General features: G+C 35.2%; 1 long non-coding RNA gene across 3 annotated transcripts in view; it reads right to left on the bottom strand.

Annotated features, from left to right (window-relative positions):
* Window positions 1-302: 302 nt before the first annotated feature.
* The window catches only part of LOC106030661 (uncharacterized), a 35,086-nt gene continuing 23,174 nt past the window's right edge, over window positions 303-12,214 (bottom strand). The window contains exons 3-7 of one of the 3 annotated variants that reach the window (XR_007168416.2): window positions 11,293-11,353; window positions 9,277-9,404; window positions 7,780-7,845; window positions 1,660-1,867; window positions 303-850 (exon numbers count right to left, since the gene is read on the bottom strand). This is a non-coding gene — a long non-coding RNA (uncharacterized lncRNA). Of the gene's footprint in view, window positions 1,868-4,801; window positions 7,499-7,779; window positions 7,846-9,276; window positions 9,405-11,292; window positions 11,354-12,214 lie in introns of those variants that run through there. The other 2 variants (XR_007168414.2, XR_007168413.2) reach the window with 2 other exon arrangements.

The raw sequence follows: 12,214 nt of genomic DNA, 5'->3' as shown, positions 1-12,214 counted from the left end.
TGTGGTAAAAAAGTGGAAAAGAAACATAAGGTTATTTGATTTAATAATAAGTATTAACTACAGGGGGTTTGCTTTTTCTCTTCAGAAGATACTATAATAAAGCTAATTCATAAAGACAATTCAGGAAAGACTGAGAAAAGTGGAGTCTTCTTGAAGAGAGCATTGTAATGACTGTTTACAAATTGAAATCCATGTTAGAATTTGGAGTTTGGTGGAGCTTAATGAACGTAAGTGCAGTTTAAAGTGTACATAAAATAATACTTCATTTTTGTATTATTCAAGTTACAAGATGGAGGGTTTTTATTGTTGTTATTGTTGTTTGTTTGTTTTTTAACACAGGAGTATTACTGAGGAATAATTAAAAAATAAAAATAAAAATGTAAGGGTATTTCTTCCTAAGGAATGTATAGTAAGGAATGATCTTTCCTTAATGCTGGAAAGAGCATTAAAAGAGCATTAAGGAAAAGATTTGGCTGTTATGCAGCCTGCAGTGTCACAATACCACCAGAGAGCAGATTATCAGGGGGAAGATATGTCCTCCTCTGTAGTTCAGGCCCTCTAGTCATCACTCAGCCTGGAGTTGGATTGGTCCTTCTGGGGAGCATTTCATCTCCCAGTCAGCCTCTTGCAATCCAGGCAGCAGGTACAGGGTCCCCAGCGTCGTATCCCACAGATGGCCTGGGCTGGCAGTTGCAATTATTTACAGTGGTAACGAGGAGTGTCTGAACACAGAGGCTTCTTTCTGTCTGTCACTGAAGAAGCTGATCTCTGAAGTTGTGAGAAGTTCACACGGTTGTAGAGGTTCGTGGGAATCATAAACCTCTTCTCAGGTGGGAGAACAGTGTATATTCTACTGACAACAAATTGCCAAGGAGCATAACTGAAACTTTACATAAGATGGAAGTGGAAAAAAAAATATACTGCAACATGAAGATGGACATAGTGCAGCCACAGTGGATTCTTTACAGCATTTGATATTGCTCGACATATTCCCCAACACATCATGTTTTGAAGCTCATATCATACTTAGGAAACCATGATTTACACTTTATTTTAAGCATGTATATTATATATGTTATTAATTATTTGTGCCTTATCTTTAGAAAAAGGTTAGACATTTTAAAGATTAATTATGCTAAAAAATGGTATGCTGTGATAGTACAGGGATTTCTTCATGCAGTGGATTTCATTCCTTTAAGTAGTTGTTCCATCTAATTCTTGCAAAATTCAAGGTGAAAGTGACAAAAAAATAGTCCAACTTCTGATATGCCTCTGAACATATACCAAATCCTTAGCAATTGTTACCTAAACAGTTTCTTAACAGCAACAGGCACCGTGCTGTACATCAGGCTATCCATTGAGATTGCATTGAGAAACAAAGGGAGGACAGAGTTCTTCCTCCCTGATTCTCATACCAGAAAACCACCATATATTGAGGGATATTATACACTTGGGGGTATACAAAGGCAGGCAGGACCTTTTCCAGGAAAAGTCGTGGCACTGGCAGGACTAAGGCATACAACTAAGGCCTTAATGATTTGGCAGTGCTTCTTGAGGTAATGCCTTCACACTGCTGCTATGGGCTTTTGCTCAGAAATCCCTTATTTCATTCTATGCTATTCATTTTGGCAGAGAACCAATCTGTCAAATGTCCATTACCTTTCATTGCAGACTACATCTTCAGCATGCAGACTTTGAAAGAAGGCTCTGAAAGTTGGGTAAGCTGGAATTAATTTTATCATAAGTGTTGTATTTGCTGGAACTGGTTATCTGCAATGGTATGAATGAAGAGCTTTACAGTCTATTTTTTCTTCAGATTATGTATGTCAAATTCATGTTGTAGAAACCCAAATCAGCTGTTATAAATCTAAAACCAAAGTAAAGAAAAAAATTGTTCTTTAAGAAATAATTTATACACTACTCCCCTAATAAAGGATTTCACAAGCTGTAATGAAACAAAACAAAACAAAACAGAACAAAAAAACTAAGAGACTGATCACTTGTGTTGGTTCTTATGCAAAATAAAATAATGTGTAGACAGAGATTCAGAACAAACTAATATAAAATAAACCTTTCCTAACTGTTTCAGCATGTTTTACTTTAAAGTTTTTCACCTTAAACCTAAACGAGAAACATATAGACATATACCCACACAAAGGTATTATCATCAACAATAATAAAAACAATATTATCTGAGACCTAAAAATTGTTGAAGGTAAAATAGCTCAAATGATTCTTAATGCCTTTCAGGCACATCTGAATCAAATAAGGTAATTATTCTTTAAAATGCTTACACAAAGTCTGATTTGCATGTTAGTAATTGCTATGCTTTGTGGCATCTAGCAATTGACACAGCAATGATTTTAATTATTGTAATTTCATCAGTATAAATACTTCAAAGTTATGCAAATAGTACCTCATAATCCACATAGACAGTTCAGAGTATTTGATTTACTAGTCTTGTAAGTCTCTTTGTCTATGCAGTTTACTCTCAGATGTGACTGTGCATTGCAATTGAAGCCTTTCACTCACATCAAAGCTCTAAATCATAACAAGATGAGTTAATTTTACAAAGACTGACACTTCAAACATTAACTTGCAAATACAATTATAAGATGAAATATATAAAGGACTTTAGAAGGATATCATCTGGCATGGATACCTGCAGTTCATCATATCTGATGTTTTCTATGACAGTGGTAAGCAATGATACTGCAAGGCCAAACGTCTTGGTGTGAACAATTACAAACAGTCATTCTTGCTTCTGCACAGCTCTGTAAAAATACTTCATCCTGTTTTAAAGTTGTGTATTTTAAGTATTTTCAAAAGAATTAGTTTTTTTTGTCTGTTTGTTTGTTTGTTTGTTTGTTTTAATAGCATAGGGAAAGCACCGCTCTCATGACTGTTTCTGCTAGGGAAAAAATAAAGAAATAATATCATAGATGACATTTTATTTCAATAATAATGCAAATGTACATCTGAGTGAATGCTTCTAACAATATTTGTACAAATTAAGAGCAGGTTGTGGTGGGGTGGGGTGGGTTGAAGTAGGAAAAGTTTCTACTACCGTCTTGTTGCCTGTTATTTACAGAAAAACCCCAAACCCAGATTTTAGACCAGATGTTCAGATGTTATAAATCACAGAATTTAATAAAACTTAGACAAACACTTTTCCCTTAGATAGCAAGCTTTTCTGCATCAAATTCATAACCAAAATGTTATATATCCATAACATCAAATGTAAAAAAAAAACATTGTTGACTAGCAATATTTTCTGAGCTATCACTAATGCTTGTTTTACAGAAGAACTTCAGAATAAATCTAGTTATTCCCATCCAATGCAAGCTCCACATTTACTGAGTGAAAACAGAATAAGATCTGTAGTCTTTTTTTTTTCTTTTTTTTTTCTTTTTCTTTAAATTTTTCTTTCTTTTTTTTTTTTTTTGTGGGGGTGGTGGGCGTAAGTTTACAGCCTACCTTGAAGAGTGCAAGTAATCAAAATCAAAATGTGATCACCTACAGAGAAAATACTTTAAAGGGGCTCAGAATGCTCAGGTAACTTGGAGGGATTTTGATGCCTACAAACAGCCCATGTAGAGACAACATGGTAATGGCAGGAGACAGGGAGCCCAGTGTATTTTTAAAATCCACTAGAGTGATATTGGAGTCAGAAAGGTGAAAGGTTTCATAAGAGATAACTCGAAGAGCATCATGACAACTTGCTTTCTGTATTTTTTGTAATTGCCATTTAATTCCTTTGCTTCTTACTGATTGCATAACATTTACCATCTAATCTTGTAAAGAAGGCAGAAATAAAAGGAGTAGAGAGAGAGATAGGAAGGAACAGCCTTTGCATAAGTTAACTTTATTTGGAAAAATAGAAGTCTAAACCAAAACACGACATGGGACTATAAAATCATGAACAGTTTGAAGAAAGTGTACAGGGAGAAATTAATTCTCACACTAAAAGAACGAGATGACTGTTGATGACAACTAGGAGAAATGAGATTTAAAGCAAACAAAATGAAATATTTTTAATGCAATGTGTCATTAAGTGGTAGAAATCACTGACACAATGTTTTGAAGGCAGAAGTAATAAATGGGCTCAAAAGGTACTATTTCATGGAAAAAGGGCCTGTCCAGAACTATAAACACCATGACTGTGATGCAAAGACTGATCCAGGAGGCCCCTCAGGGACTGACTGCTGGATGCCAGAAAAATATCCCCCTATACTTGCCATTTCTTTCTACTTGTGAGCTATTTGCTACTGGCCACTGTCACAGACAGGAAACTAGCACAGAGCAACACTTCTGAGTCTCTAAGAAAGTCACTGATTGCAATATTTTGCAAAATTGCAAGCATATAAAATTACCAACTGTAAAAATTAGCATGACAACAATGTATGGCATAAATGTCTTGGAAGAATGTATAACATGGACCGTTCGTAGAACATGTCTACCTGTTTACACATACATCTTGGGTTCTCAGATATTGCTCCAGAAGAATCAAGAGAAAGTTGACATAAGAAAAAAAAAAAAAAAGAAAAAAAAAAAGATGTCAACATTAAGCATTTCAGCCAAGTTGTAGACTACTCAGGTAAAAGATGACTTGCAAATCCACCTTATGTAAGGGAAGGAAGGAATCACTTGAAAGGAAACACTGAAAATCAGACAGCAGCATGAACAGCTAAGTAAATTCCACACACAAACAATGAAACACTGAATGATAACACTGTTGTATCACACTATGAAAGAGCACAGTGATGGAAGTGACATACTAATGCAATCACATGTAAGAAACTTGAAATATTAGAAACCAGAATTAGTTTTACCTGTGCTCCTAGATGTAATTATTGGCTGGCACTGACTCACGTATACCCACTTCTTTATTACATTTTTTTTTTCAGATGATGAGGAAATAAAAATTGTTTAATAAATTAAGAATTATTTTAGTGGAAAACAGTAGCTTCCACATGGAAGTAAAACATTTGGTAATTGTATACAGATCATTCAATATCTGTTCCTCTCCTAACTATGAAAACAAAACAAAACAAAACAAACAAACAAACAAACAAAAAGAATCTATTTTGCAATTGGATCTTTATTCATACACTTAGCTCCCCCCACCCCCACCCCCCATCCTACTACTACCTTCTTCCCTTCTTCCAGCACCGCTTAAATCAAGGGTGGTTATAAATTCACAGCACTTCATTTTTGGTGCCAAGGTGCCAAAAATATTAGTTAAAGAATGCACACCACAGTAAGCACAAAAATATTTGATAACGTACCTGAAATCTAATAAAGATATCAAAAATTTTGTAGGAAAGATGATTCAACTAACATTTCATCTTTGTAGGCAGTCCTTAAATGGCTAATGCAACATATACTGAAAAATTGCTAAGGAAAAATTTTACCGTCACTATGTTGCACCAAAGGTCAGTAGTCATTTAGTAGTCATTTCATTTCTATAAATTCTAGAGCGTCACTTTTCCAGTCCTTATAAGTTTTGTTTAGAAAATAAAACAAAACACTGTTACTGCAAGAGTACTACTTAACAATTAATACACACAAAATATAATTATCAGGCCACTCAAAATAAAGGATGTAATATACGTACCTAGGGTGTACTTTTAGGAGGGGAAGATGTATGAGTTGCTAAGATGTATTGAAAAACAACAACAACAACAAAAACTAATAGAATCCAGGTTTAATTTTTAACCTCCTGACTTTTCTTTCTGTTAATTAACACTGGGATCTCATCCAAAAGCATTTGCACAACATTAATTTGCTAATAAATTAAATAATCTCAACTATTGCTGGGAACAAGGCATCCTTATAGTCTGAGAAGTATGTGTTCCAGAAATACGTTTCTTGTAACCATTAAGAGTGACTTGGATCATGATTAAAAATCATGTAACACTAAATTCAAATTAAACACATTGGTAATCAGATTCACATGTGTTTAGAGCAACACAACAAACCAGCATGTACACAAATATTTATATGATGAAACCAGAGTAAACAAGCAACAACAGAAAGAGAACAGGATGGAAATTGAAACATTATAGTCATTATATTATGCTAAACAGTATATTGGCACTTCTGAGAATAGTTAGTTAGTGTTAACTATTGTGAAGTATGCTACATCATTTTATGAACACTTAAAAGAATCTGTCCCTGTTGCAATGTCTCTACAAAACCCAGTAAGTGTGTTAGTTTTTGCTCAAATCCACTTTGTCCTATTATAAGAAAGCAATCAGATTCTGTAAACCGACATCAAGATTGTTTTAAGTTCTAAGATTCACTCATTTAAAGTGAGGAATAGCTTATGAACCATCCCCAACATATGTCAGGAAGTCCATATACAGCCGGTGATCAGCAGTTTGCACTCTAGAATACACCATGAATTACCTAGAATAAAAAGCATAATTTTCCTATTAAAAGCCTACTCACTGAAGAAAAATATATCATTGAACAGACCAATCTTTATGAAAGAAAACCCTATGCAATGTTCTCATTTAAAGGTGATAAAGTAAATCAAGTATTCCATCAGGTATTTTTCTTTTTTTTCCCTCACCACTATGTGCACACAAAAATAAAACCAATATCTGACCAAAAAAAAAAAAAACACTTTTTTTTTTCCTCTCACACATGCCCAAAAACCTTGAAATGAAAGAAAATTCTAATATGTGTTACCTGTAGGAACCAAATTCCTATGGATTCTTTATCTAGATGGACATGGCACATCTATAAAAGTAAAATTCAAAACTGATTACTGCTTTCTCAACCAGTAATCCTCAGATGAGGGCACTTTTCAGGTTCGGTTCTGAGCTCTGTTTGGGTCTAGTCTCAGAGTTTGTTATGTTACCATCATCGATGGTATTTTCTAGTTTATTTGAGAAATAAGCAACACTATTGGTCCAGTCTATAATGACCAGTGAAGCTCACTATGTCCCTTTTTAATACAGTTTTCTCAAGTTCAAGCAGACCTACTAGCAGTTATGTCTAAAACCTTCAGAATAAACAAACTAAAATTAAGAGACAGTAAAAGAAGGAGCATTCTTCCCATTAGACCCTTACTGTGACTTTGTCTTGTAATGGAAAGAAATTAAAACTATTATATATATATATATATATATATTTCAATGCATTTCTCAATTTACAGCATTTGTGTTCAGAAGCATTTCCTCACGCAAACTCTGATTACTGTGCGGAGTGATATAGGTGCAGCAGAAACTGAAGAGCCATGATTATATTGTACATGTATTTCATGTCATAAACATATGAAACATTTAAAATATAGTATTAAAAATGTAACAACATTTCCTAGCACAGAAAGAACAAAGGTGTGGGAGAGCAGTTTTTTAAAAACCTTTTAAATAATGCTGGTAAGAAATGTCCCAACATGATAAAAATCCTGTCTTCGAATAAATTCCCCTTCATATTATTCTCTTTGTTGTAGATGCAGACTGTGCTTAAAAAAGGGAACTGCTGGTTGCTTAAAAAAAAAAAAAAAAAAAAAAAAAAGGTTTTAACTATTTAAGCTGCTGAATAATTATTTTAAACCATTTGTCAGAAAAGATGGCTACAGCTTAAAGGTTAAACAGTAGTTGATGACTATGAGCAACACTTTTAAATAACTGTAATATCAGTAAGAGATGTTTAGAATTTAAGAGATCTTGAAATATATTTTTGTAATTAATCACCATCTTGTCAATTCCTTCCTGCTGTTTTCCATAGCATTCCCCTGAATGTAGTTTATAATAATGAATTACATACCTTTCTTGTACGAAGTTCTGAATAACAGTAAAACAGTGCCCAACATCTGAAGATCATGGAATATATCTGGGGGGAAAAAAAAAAAAAAAAAAAGAAAAAAAAAAGAGGAAGAAAGTTTGGAGATTGCTGAAAATAAGCTATTCATGTTTTTAAAAGTGTTCTTCTCACTGTTAGTCACTGCTATCCTGGCAGATAGGAACTTTTTCCTACAGAAACAGAGACCCTTTAAGTGGACATGTCATCAAGATATCAGAGAGTAGAGCTAAAATAGTAGCCAATACATCAGAGTTGGATCTGCCAGCAAGCCATCTCCTGTAAACCTCACAGTATAAAAGTGTCAGTCTTCTCTGTTTTCACTTGAAGATGTAAACTATACTTTTCAGAGATTATTTTCTGATCTACTTCAACAGGTTCGGGGTCCTTGAACACTGAAGGAACAACTGGCTTGGCTTCCACCACACTTCTGTTTGTATAGCCACAACACCTGCCACTTTAGATAATTCAGAGGGTAGTCTCCCAAGGGCCTGTCTGATATAGTCCTAAGGGCAAGGGGAAATGTCCTATGATCCTCTCCCAGAAAACTTTCCTTGCAAGGCTGGGAATAACACTGAAGAGCTAAGCACATGCTATTTGTTTCTCAGTATGTCCAGTACAGAAAAAATAGCACAACTTTCTGATTTCTGTTTGAATTTCAGGCACTGTGGAAAAAGGTAGATTTTTCTCGTCCAGCTTAGGTAGTAAAGTTCATTTAAGCTTCAGTGACTCCTGGGAGTCATAATACATCTCCTTGCAGGCTTCTTACCTCTGGGTTTGCCTGGAAATGGGAGGATTCAGGTAAACAATGTGGGGCACAAGGTTCAGTCATGGCACACCTCAGCAGGATACTAAACCCCATAGGAAGTGCTTGCCTTTTTTAATTTTCTTTGAGCCCAAGCATATGAGCTGAGCTTTCCCAGTCTTGTAAGAAATTTCTCTGCCTTGTGAGAATGCAGCCTGAAACTACTGTGTTGAAACAAATATATTACATTTTGCTCTGGGAGAAATATAAGAGGGGGAAGAGAAAGAGAGAGAGAGCAGTGACCCAAATTAGTCCTATTGCAGTCTTCTTTGTATCCATGAAAATTCTTATATTATTGTTTTATATCTTATATGGTATTACCAGCTCCTCTGACACTGCACGCTGAATTCTCATTGACATGGAAATATTGCACCTACTCACATGGAAGGAAACTGCCCACAAAAAGTTATTTATTTGTATATATGAGACAAATGTCAGAAAAGGAACAAAAACAATTTAGAAATCAGTAAAAATTTTCCCTGTTGTATTGAGAAATATAGAGATAACAGAATATTTATTTTTAATAGCCAAATTTGCACCAACAAGAAAACAATGCTAAGAACTCACGCAGTGTGAGTTCAACTGTGTTGAATTTTTTCCGTTGCTTTCTTGGATGGAGAAACTTAATCACTATTACAGAAATCTCCCTTCCCCAATACCTCCTGTGTTGAGCAGGCAGGATTTAGGAGCAGTGTGTCTTCTCCCTGGTAGGTAAGGAGTGAGTAGAAGATGCAGCCTGTAGCACTGCTTTACCAAGCACCCCAGGGGTTACATCAGAGGATCCATCCTGCAATGCCGAATTAATACAATTAGAAAGGCTCACATACTCACTTTAGGGACCTCTACACAGCAGACCTCTGCATCCTCTGCTCCAAGCCCTGAGCCTGCTGCAGTGGTGCACACATTTGTTCCCACCAGTACTTGCTTTACCCTTCACTAAACATGCTTGCTTAATACAGTCTTTCAGATAGTGGGAAATAGGTCCCTTGAAGGCTGTCATTCCCTTTTGGTAACCTTCTGAAACAAAACAAAGAGGTGATCTGACTTTCTGCTCTCCAGAGTTCACTTGGGATCAATTCCAACAACTCTCATAATGTTGAGATTAGGCAGCTTTTCCTCCTCCTTGTTAACAAGGCAATGACAAAGAGTGAGAGAAGTCAATTTCCTTTTCAAACAAAACTAAGAAACCAATCCCTAGTAAACAGAAAGGTTACAAATAAGTAAGGCATTCCAAATGGAGAAAGCCTGCAGGACTAGTGGTACTGGCTTCCAGGACATGGGGAGATCATCTTTAGAAAGCAGAAATTTGGATTCCATAAGACTTTAAAGAGCAGACTCAAATCCCAAGAGAAAGCTCTTAAAGGTTAAACTTGAAAGCTGCCTTTCTGAAACAGCCAGCTGCCAGCCTGACCGCTGACACCATCTTTGCCCCGGACAGGGGCCTAAGCAATCAGGGAGCTGACATCTAATATACTTTCCTCACGCAGAGCAGCAGGCAGGATCTGGCACCTCCTGTTACAGGCTGCTGAAGTTTCCTCTGAGCTGACTGAAAAGACGAAAGCAGACCTCAGGAACCAATCTGGAAATAACAAGGTCAAAATGACCTGTTCTGAAGCAAAGTTCATTAAAACATTGGCTTTTACGAAGGCATTTACCCAAGCAGTGTCGGACCTTCCCATCAGTGATAAATCTCACCTTCGTACAACTCTAGGAAAACATTCTTCATACTGCTCATTTTGGTATGAGCACCAATGAGTTTCCTCCCAGTCAGCTGATTTATGAGGTGACTAACATCTCTCCCTCTCAACTAGAGTAGGGCTGCCAACCCTTGCTATCCATTTATATTGGCTAGAAAACCATCAGGGGAATGCATGGATATGAAGTGGTACTTTTTTATTTTTAATTACTGAAGTGATTACAGCAAACAAAATATGGAGCACGCCCCAGCACTTTGGTGGATATTTTCACTGTGTGCACAGAATTTGCACTGGACATATCCTTTCCATGCTAAGCTAACTGCCAAGTTACAATAAATAAATACATAAATTAGTAAATAATCAAATATCTTGTTTTGTGCAATTCCCAACAATGTATTTCACAGCTGTTTACACAACTTATTGGGTGAATAAAAGTACCTGTCTTATTTAAAATCATTTCAGTCTCAAATTCCTTAAAAACACTCCTGATTGCATTTTCATGACACTCTTGCATGAAGGATGACAACACTGAGGAACCTGGATTCCTATAGAGCTAGATATGTAATATTTTAAGCAACATTATAATTAGGGGACTTAATGAAGCCTGGTTTCTTACTCTTGGTGTTTTGTTCCGCAGCATTACCCAACCCTTCTAATGATCACATCCCAAGTTCTACCTGCTATTTTATCCCCTATAGGCATGAGACAACAGTGCTGTAGCATGTCAAAAGTAGTGTCTATTATCTTGTTCATTTCCTGGTGCTACCACACAGAAGATAAAAGAGATGCTTCTCTGGCCTTCAGCTTCAAAGTAAACTCCAAATAGTTTATCCACCACTGCTTTTACTGGGTTAAACTGGGGGGTGTAGGGGAATAATTCACTCACTATGTAAGCCTAATTTCCACAGGAAACCATGTTAAAAATGTTGAAAAAAAGTATTAAAAATAGGTTGAAAGAGACAACAAACTGTCTTTTACCTTTACTTTTTATCTACTGTGAAGATGAATTCATTGCAGTCCAAACATCCCATCAAGTGTACTGAAAGTTAAGGAAAGAATAAACTGTCTTACATTCAAAAAGAAAAGAAAAAAAAAAAAAGGAAACAAACAAACAAACAAACAAAAACCAGACAAAAACAAAAACATGAAGAACAATCTGTTCTGTGACATTTATTTATTTTAACAGGGTGACCTTTTTCTCTGGTGATAATTAAAAATTACATACTGTAGTAAATGGAAGAAGCCCATCTCTTTTCACTCTGCAGATAAAGGCAATAAGAATAATACATATTCTCTAACTACTTAAAGCAAACAAATAAACAAAACCACCACCTTTTTCTTTACTGAACACTTTTTTTCCTAACATTTTCTTAAAGACTTACTACTACTTATTATTCATTACTCAAATACTTATGGGTTCTGTAAGATCAGATACATTCTATCCCTTAAGACAATGATAACATTCATTTTTCTTAATTTCTTATTTTCAGTTTTTCTTAAATATCAATAACATGTAAAAGTTTGCAATGAATATTTGTGTTGCTCTTTCCTAGATAATGAACAGTAGCAAAACAGATTGATTTTTTTATTCCTCAAAAGTAAAAAAAGTCCTGGTTTGGTCCAAGCCTCTTATTCCTTTAAATATATACCAAATTCTGTTAAAATAAAATATATTATTAATCATATTAATGTTACTGAAAAAGTGTATTGATTAAGTTATATTTGTTTATGAAACATTTCAGAAATATTTTGAGTCTCCGGTGAGTTTCCACCTGCTTCCAGTTCCAGAAGGTCTTTTCAAAGATGATTTAATCAAAAAGTTTTCCAATTAAAACAATAATAACAAAAAACATATAATTTTTCATGGAAAGTTATAAGGATAACATTAATAATAATAACA

Source organism: Anser cygnoides, chromosome 2 (assembly GCF_040182565.1).
Source record: "Anser cygnoides isolate HZ-2024a breed goose chromosome 2, Taihu_goose_T2T_genome, whole genome shotgun sequence".
Classification (NCBI taxonomy): Eukaryota; Metazoa; Chordata; class Aves; order Anseriformes; family Anatidae; genus Anser; species Anser cygnoides.
Note: the sequence above shows the minus strand (reverse complement) of the source record. Positions and strands in the feature narration are given on the sequence as shown.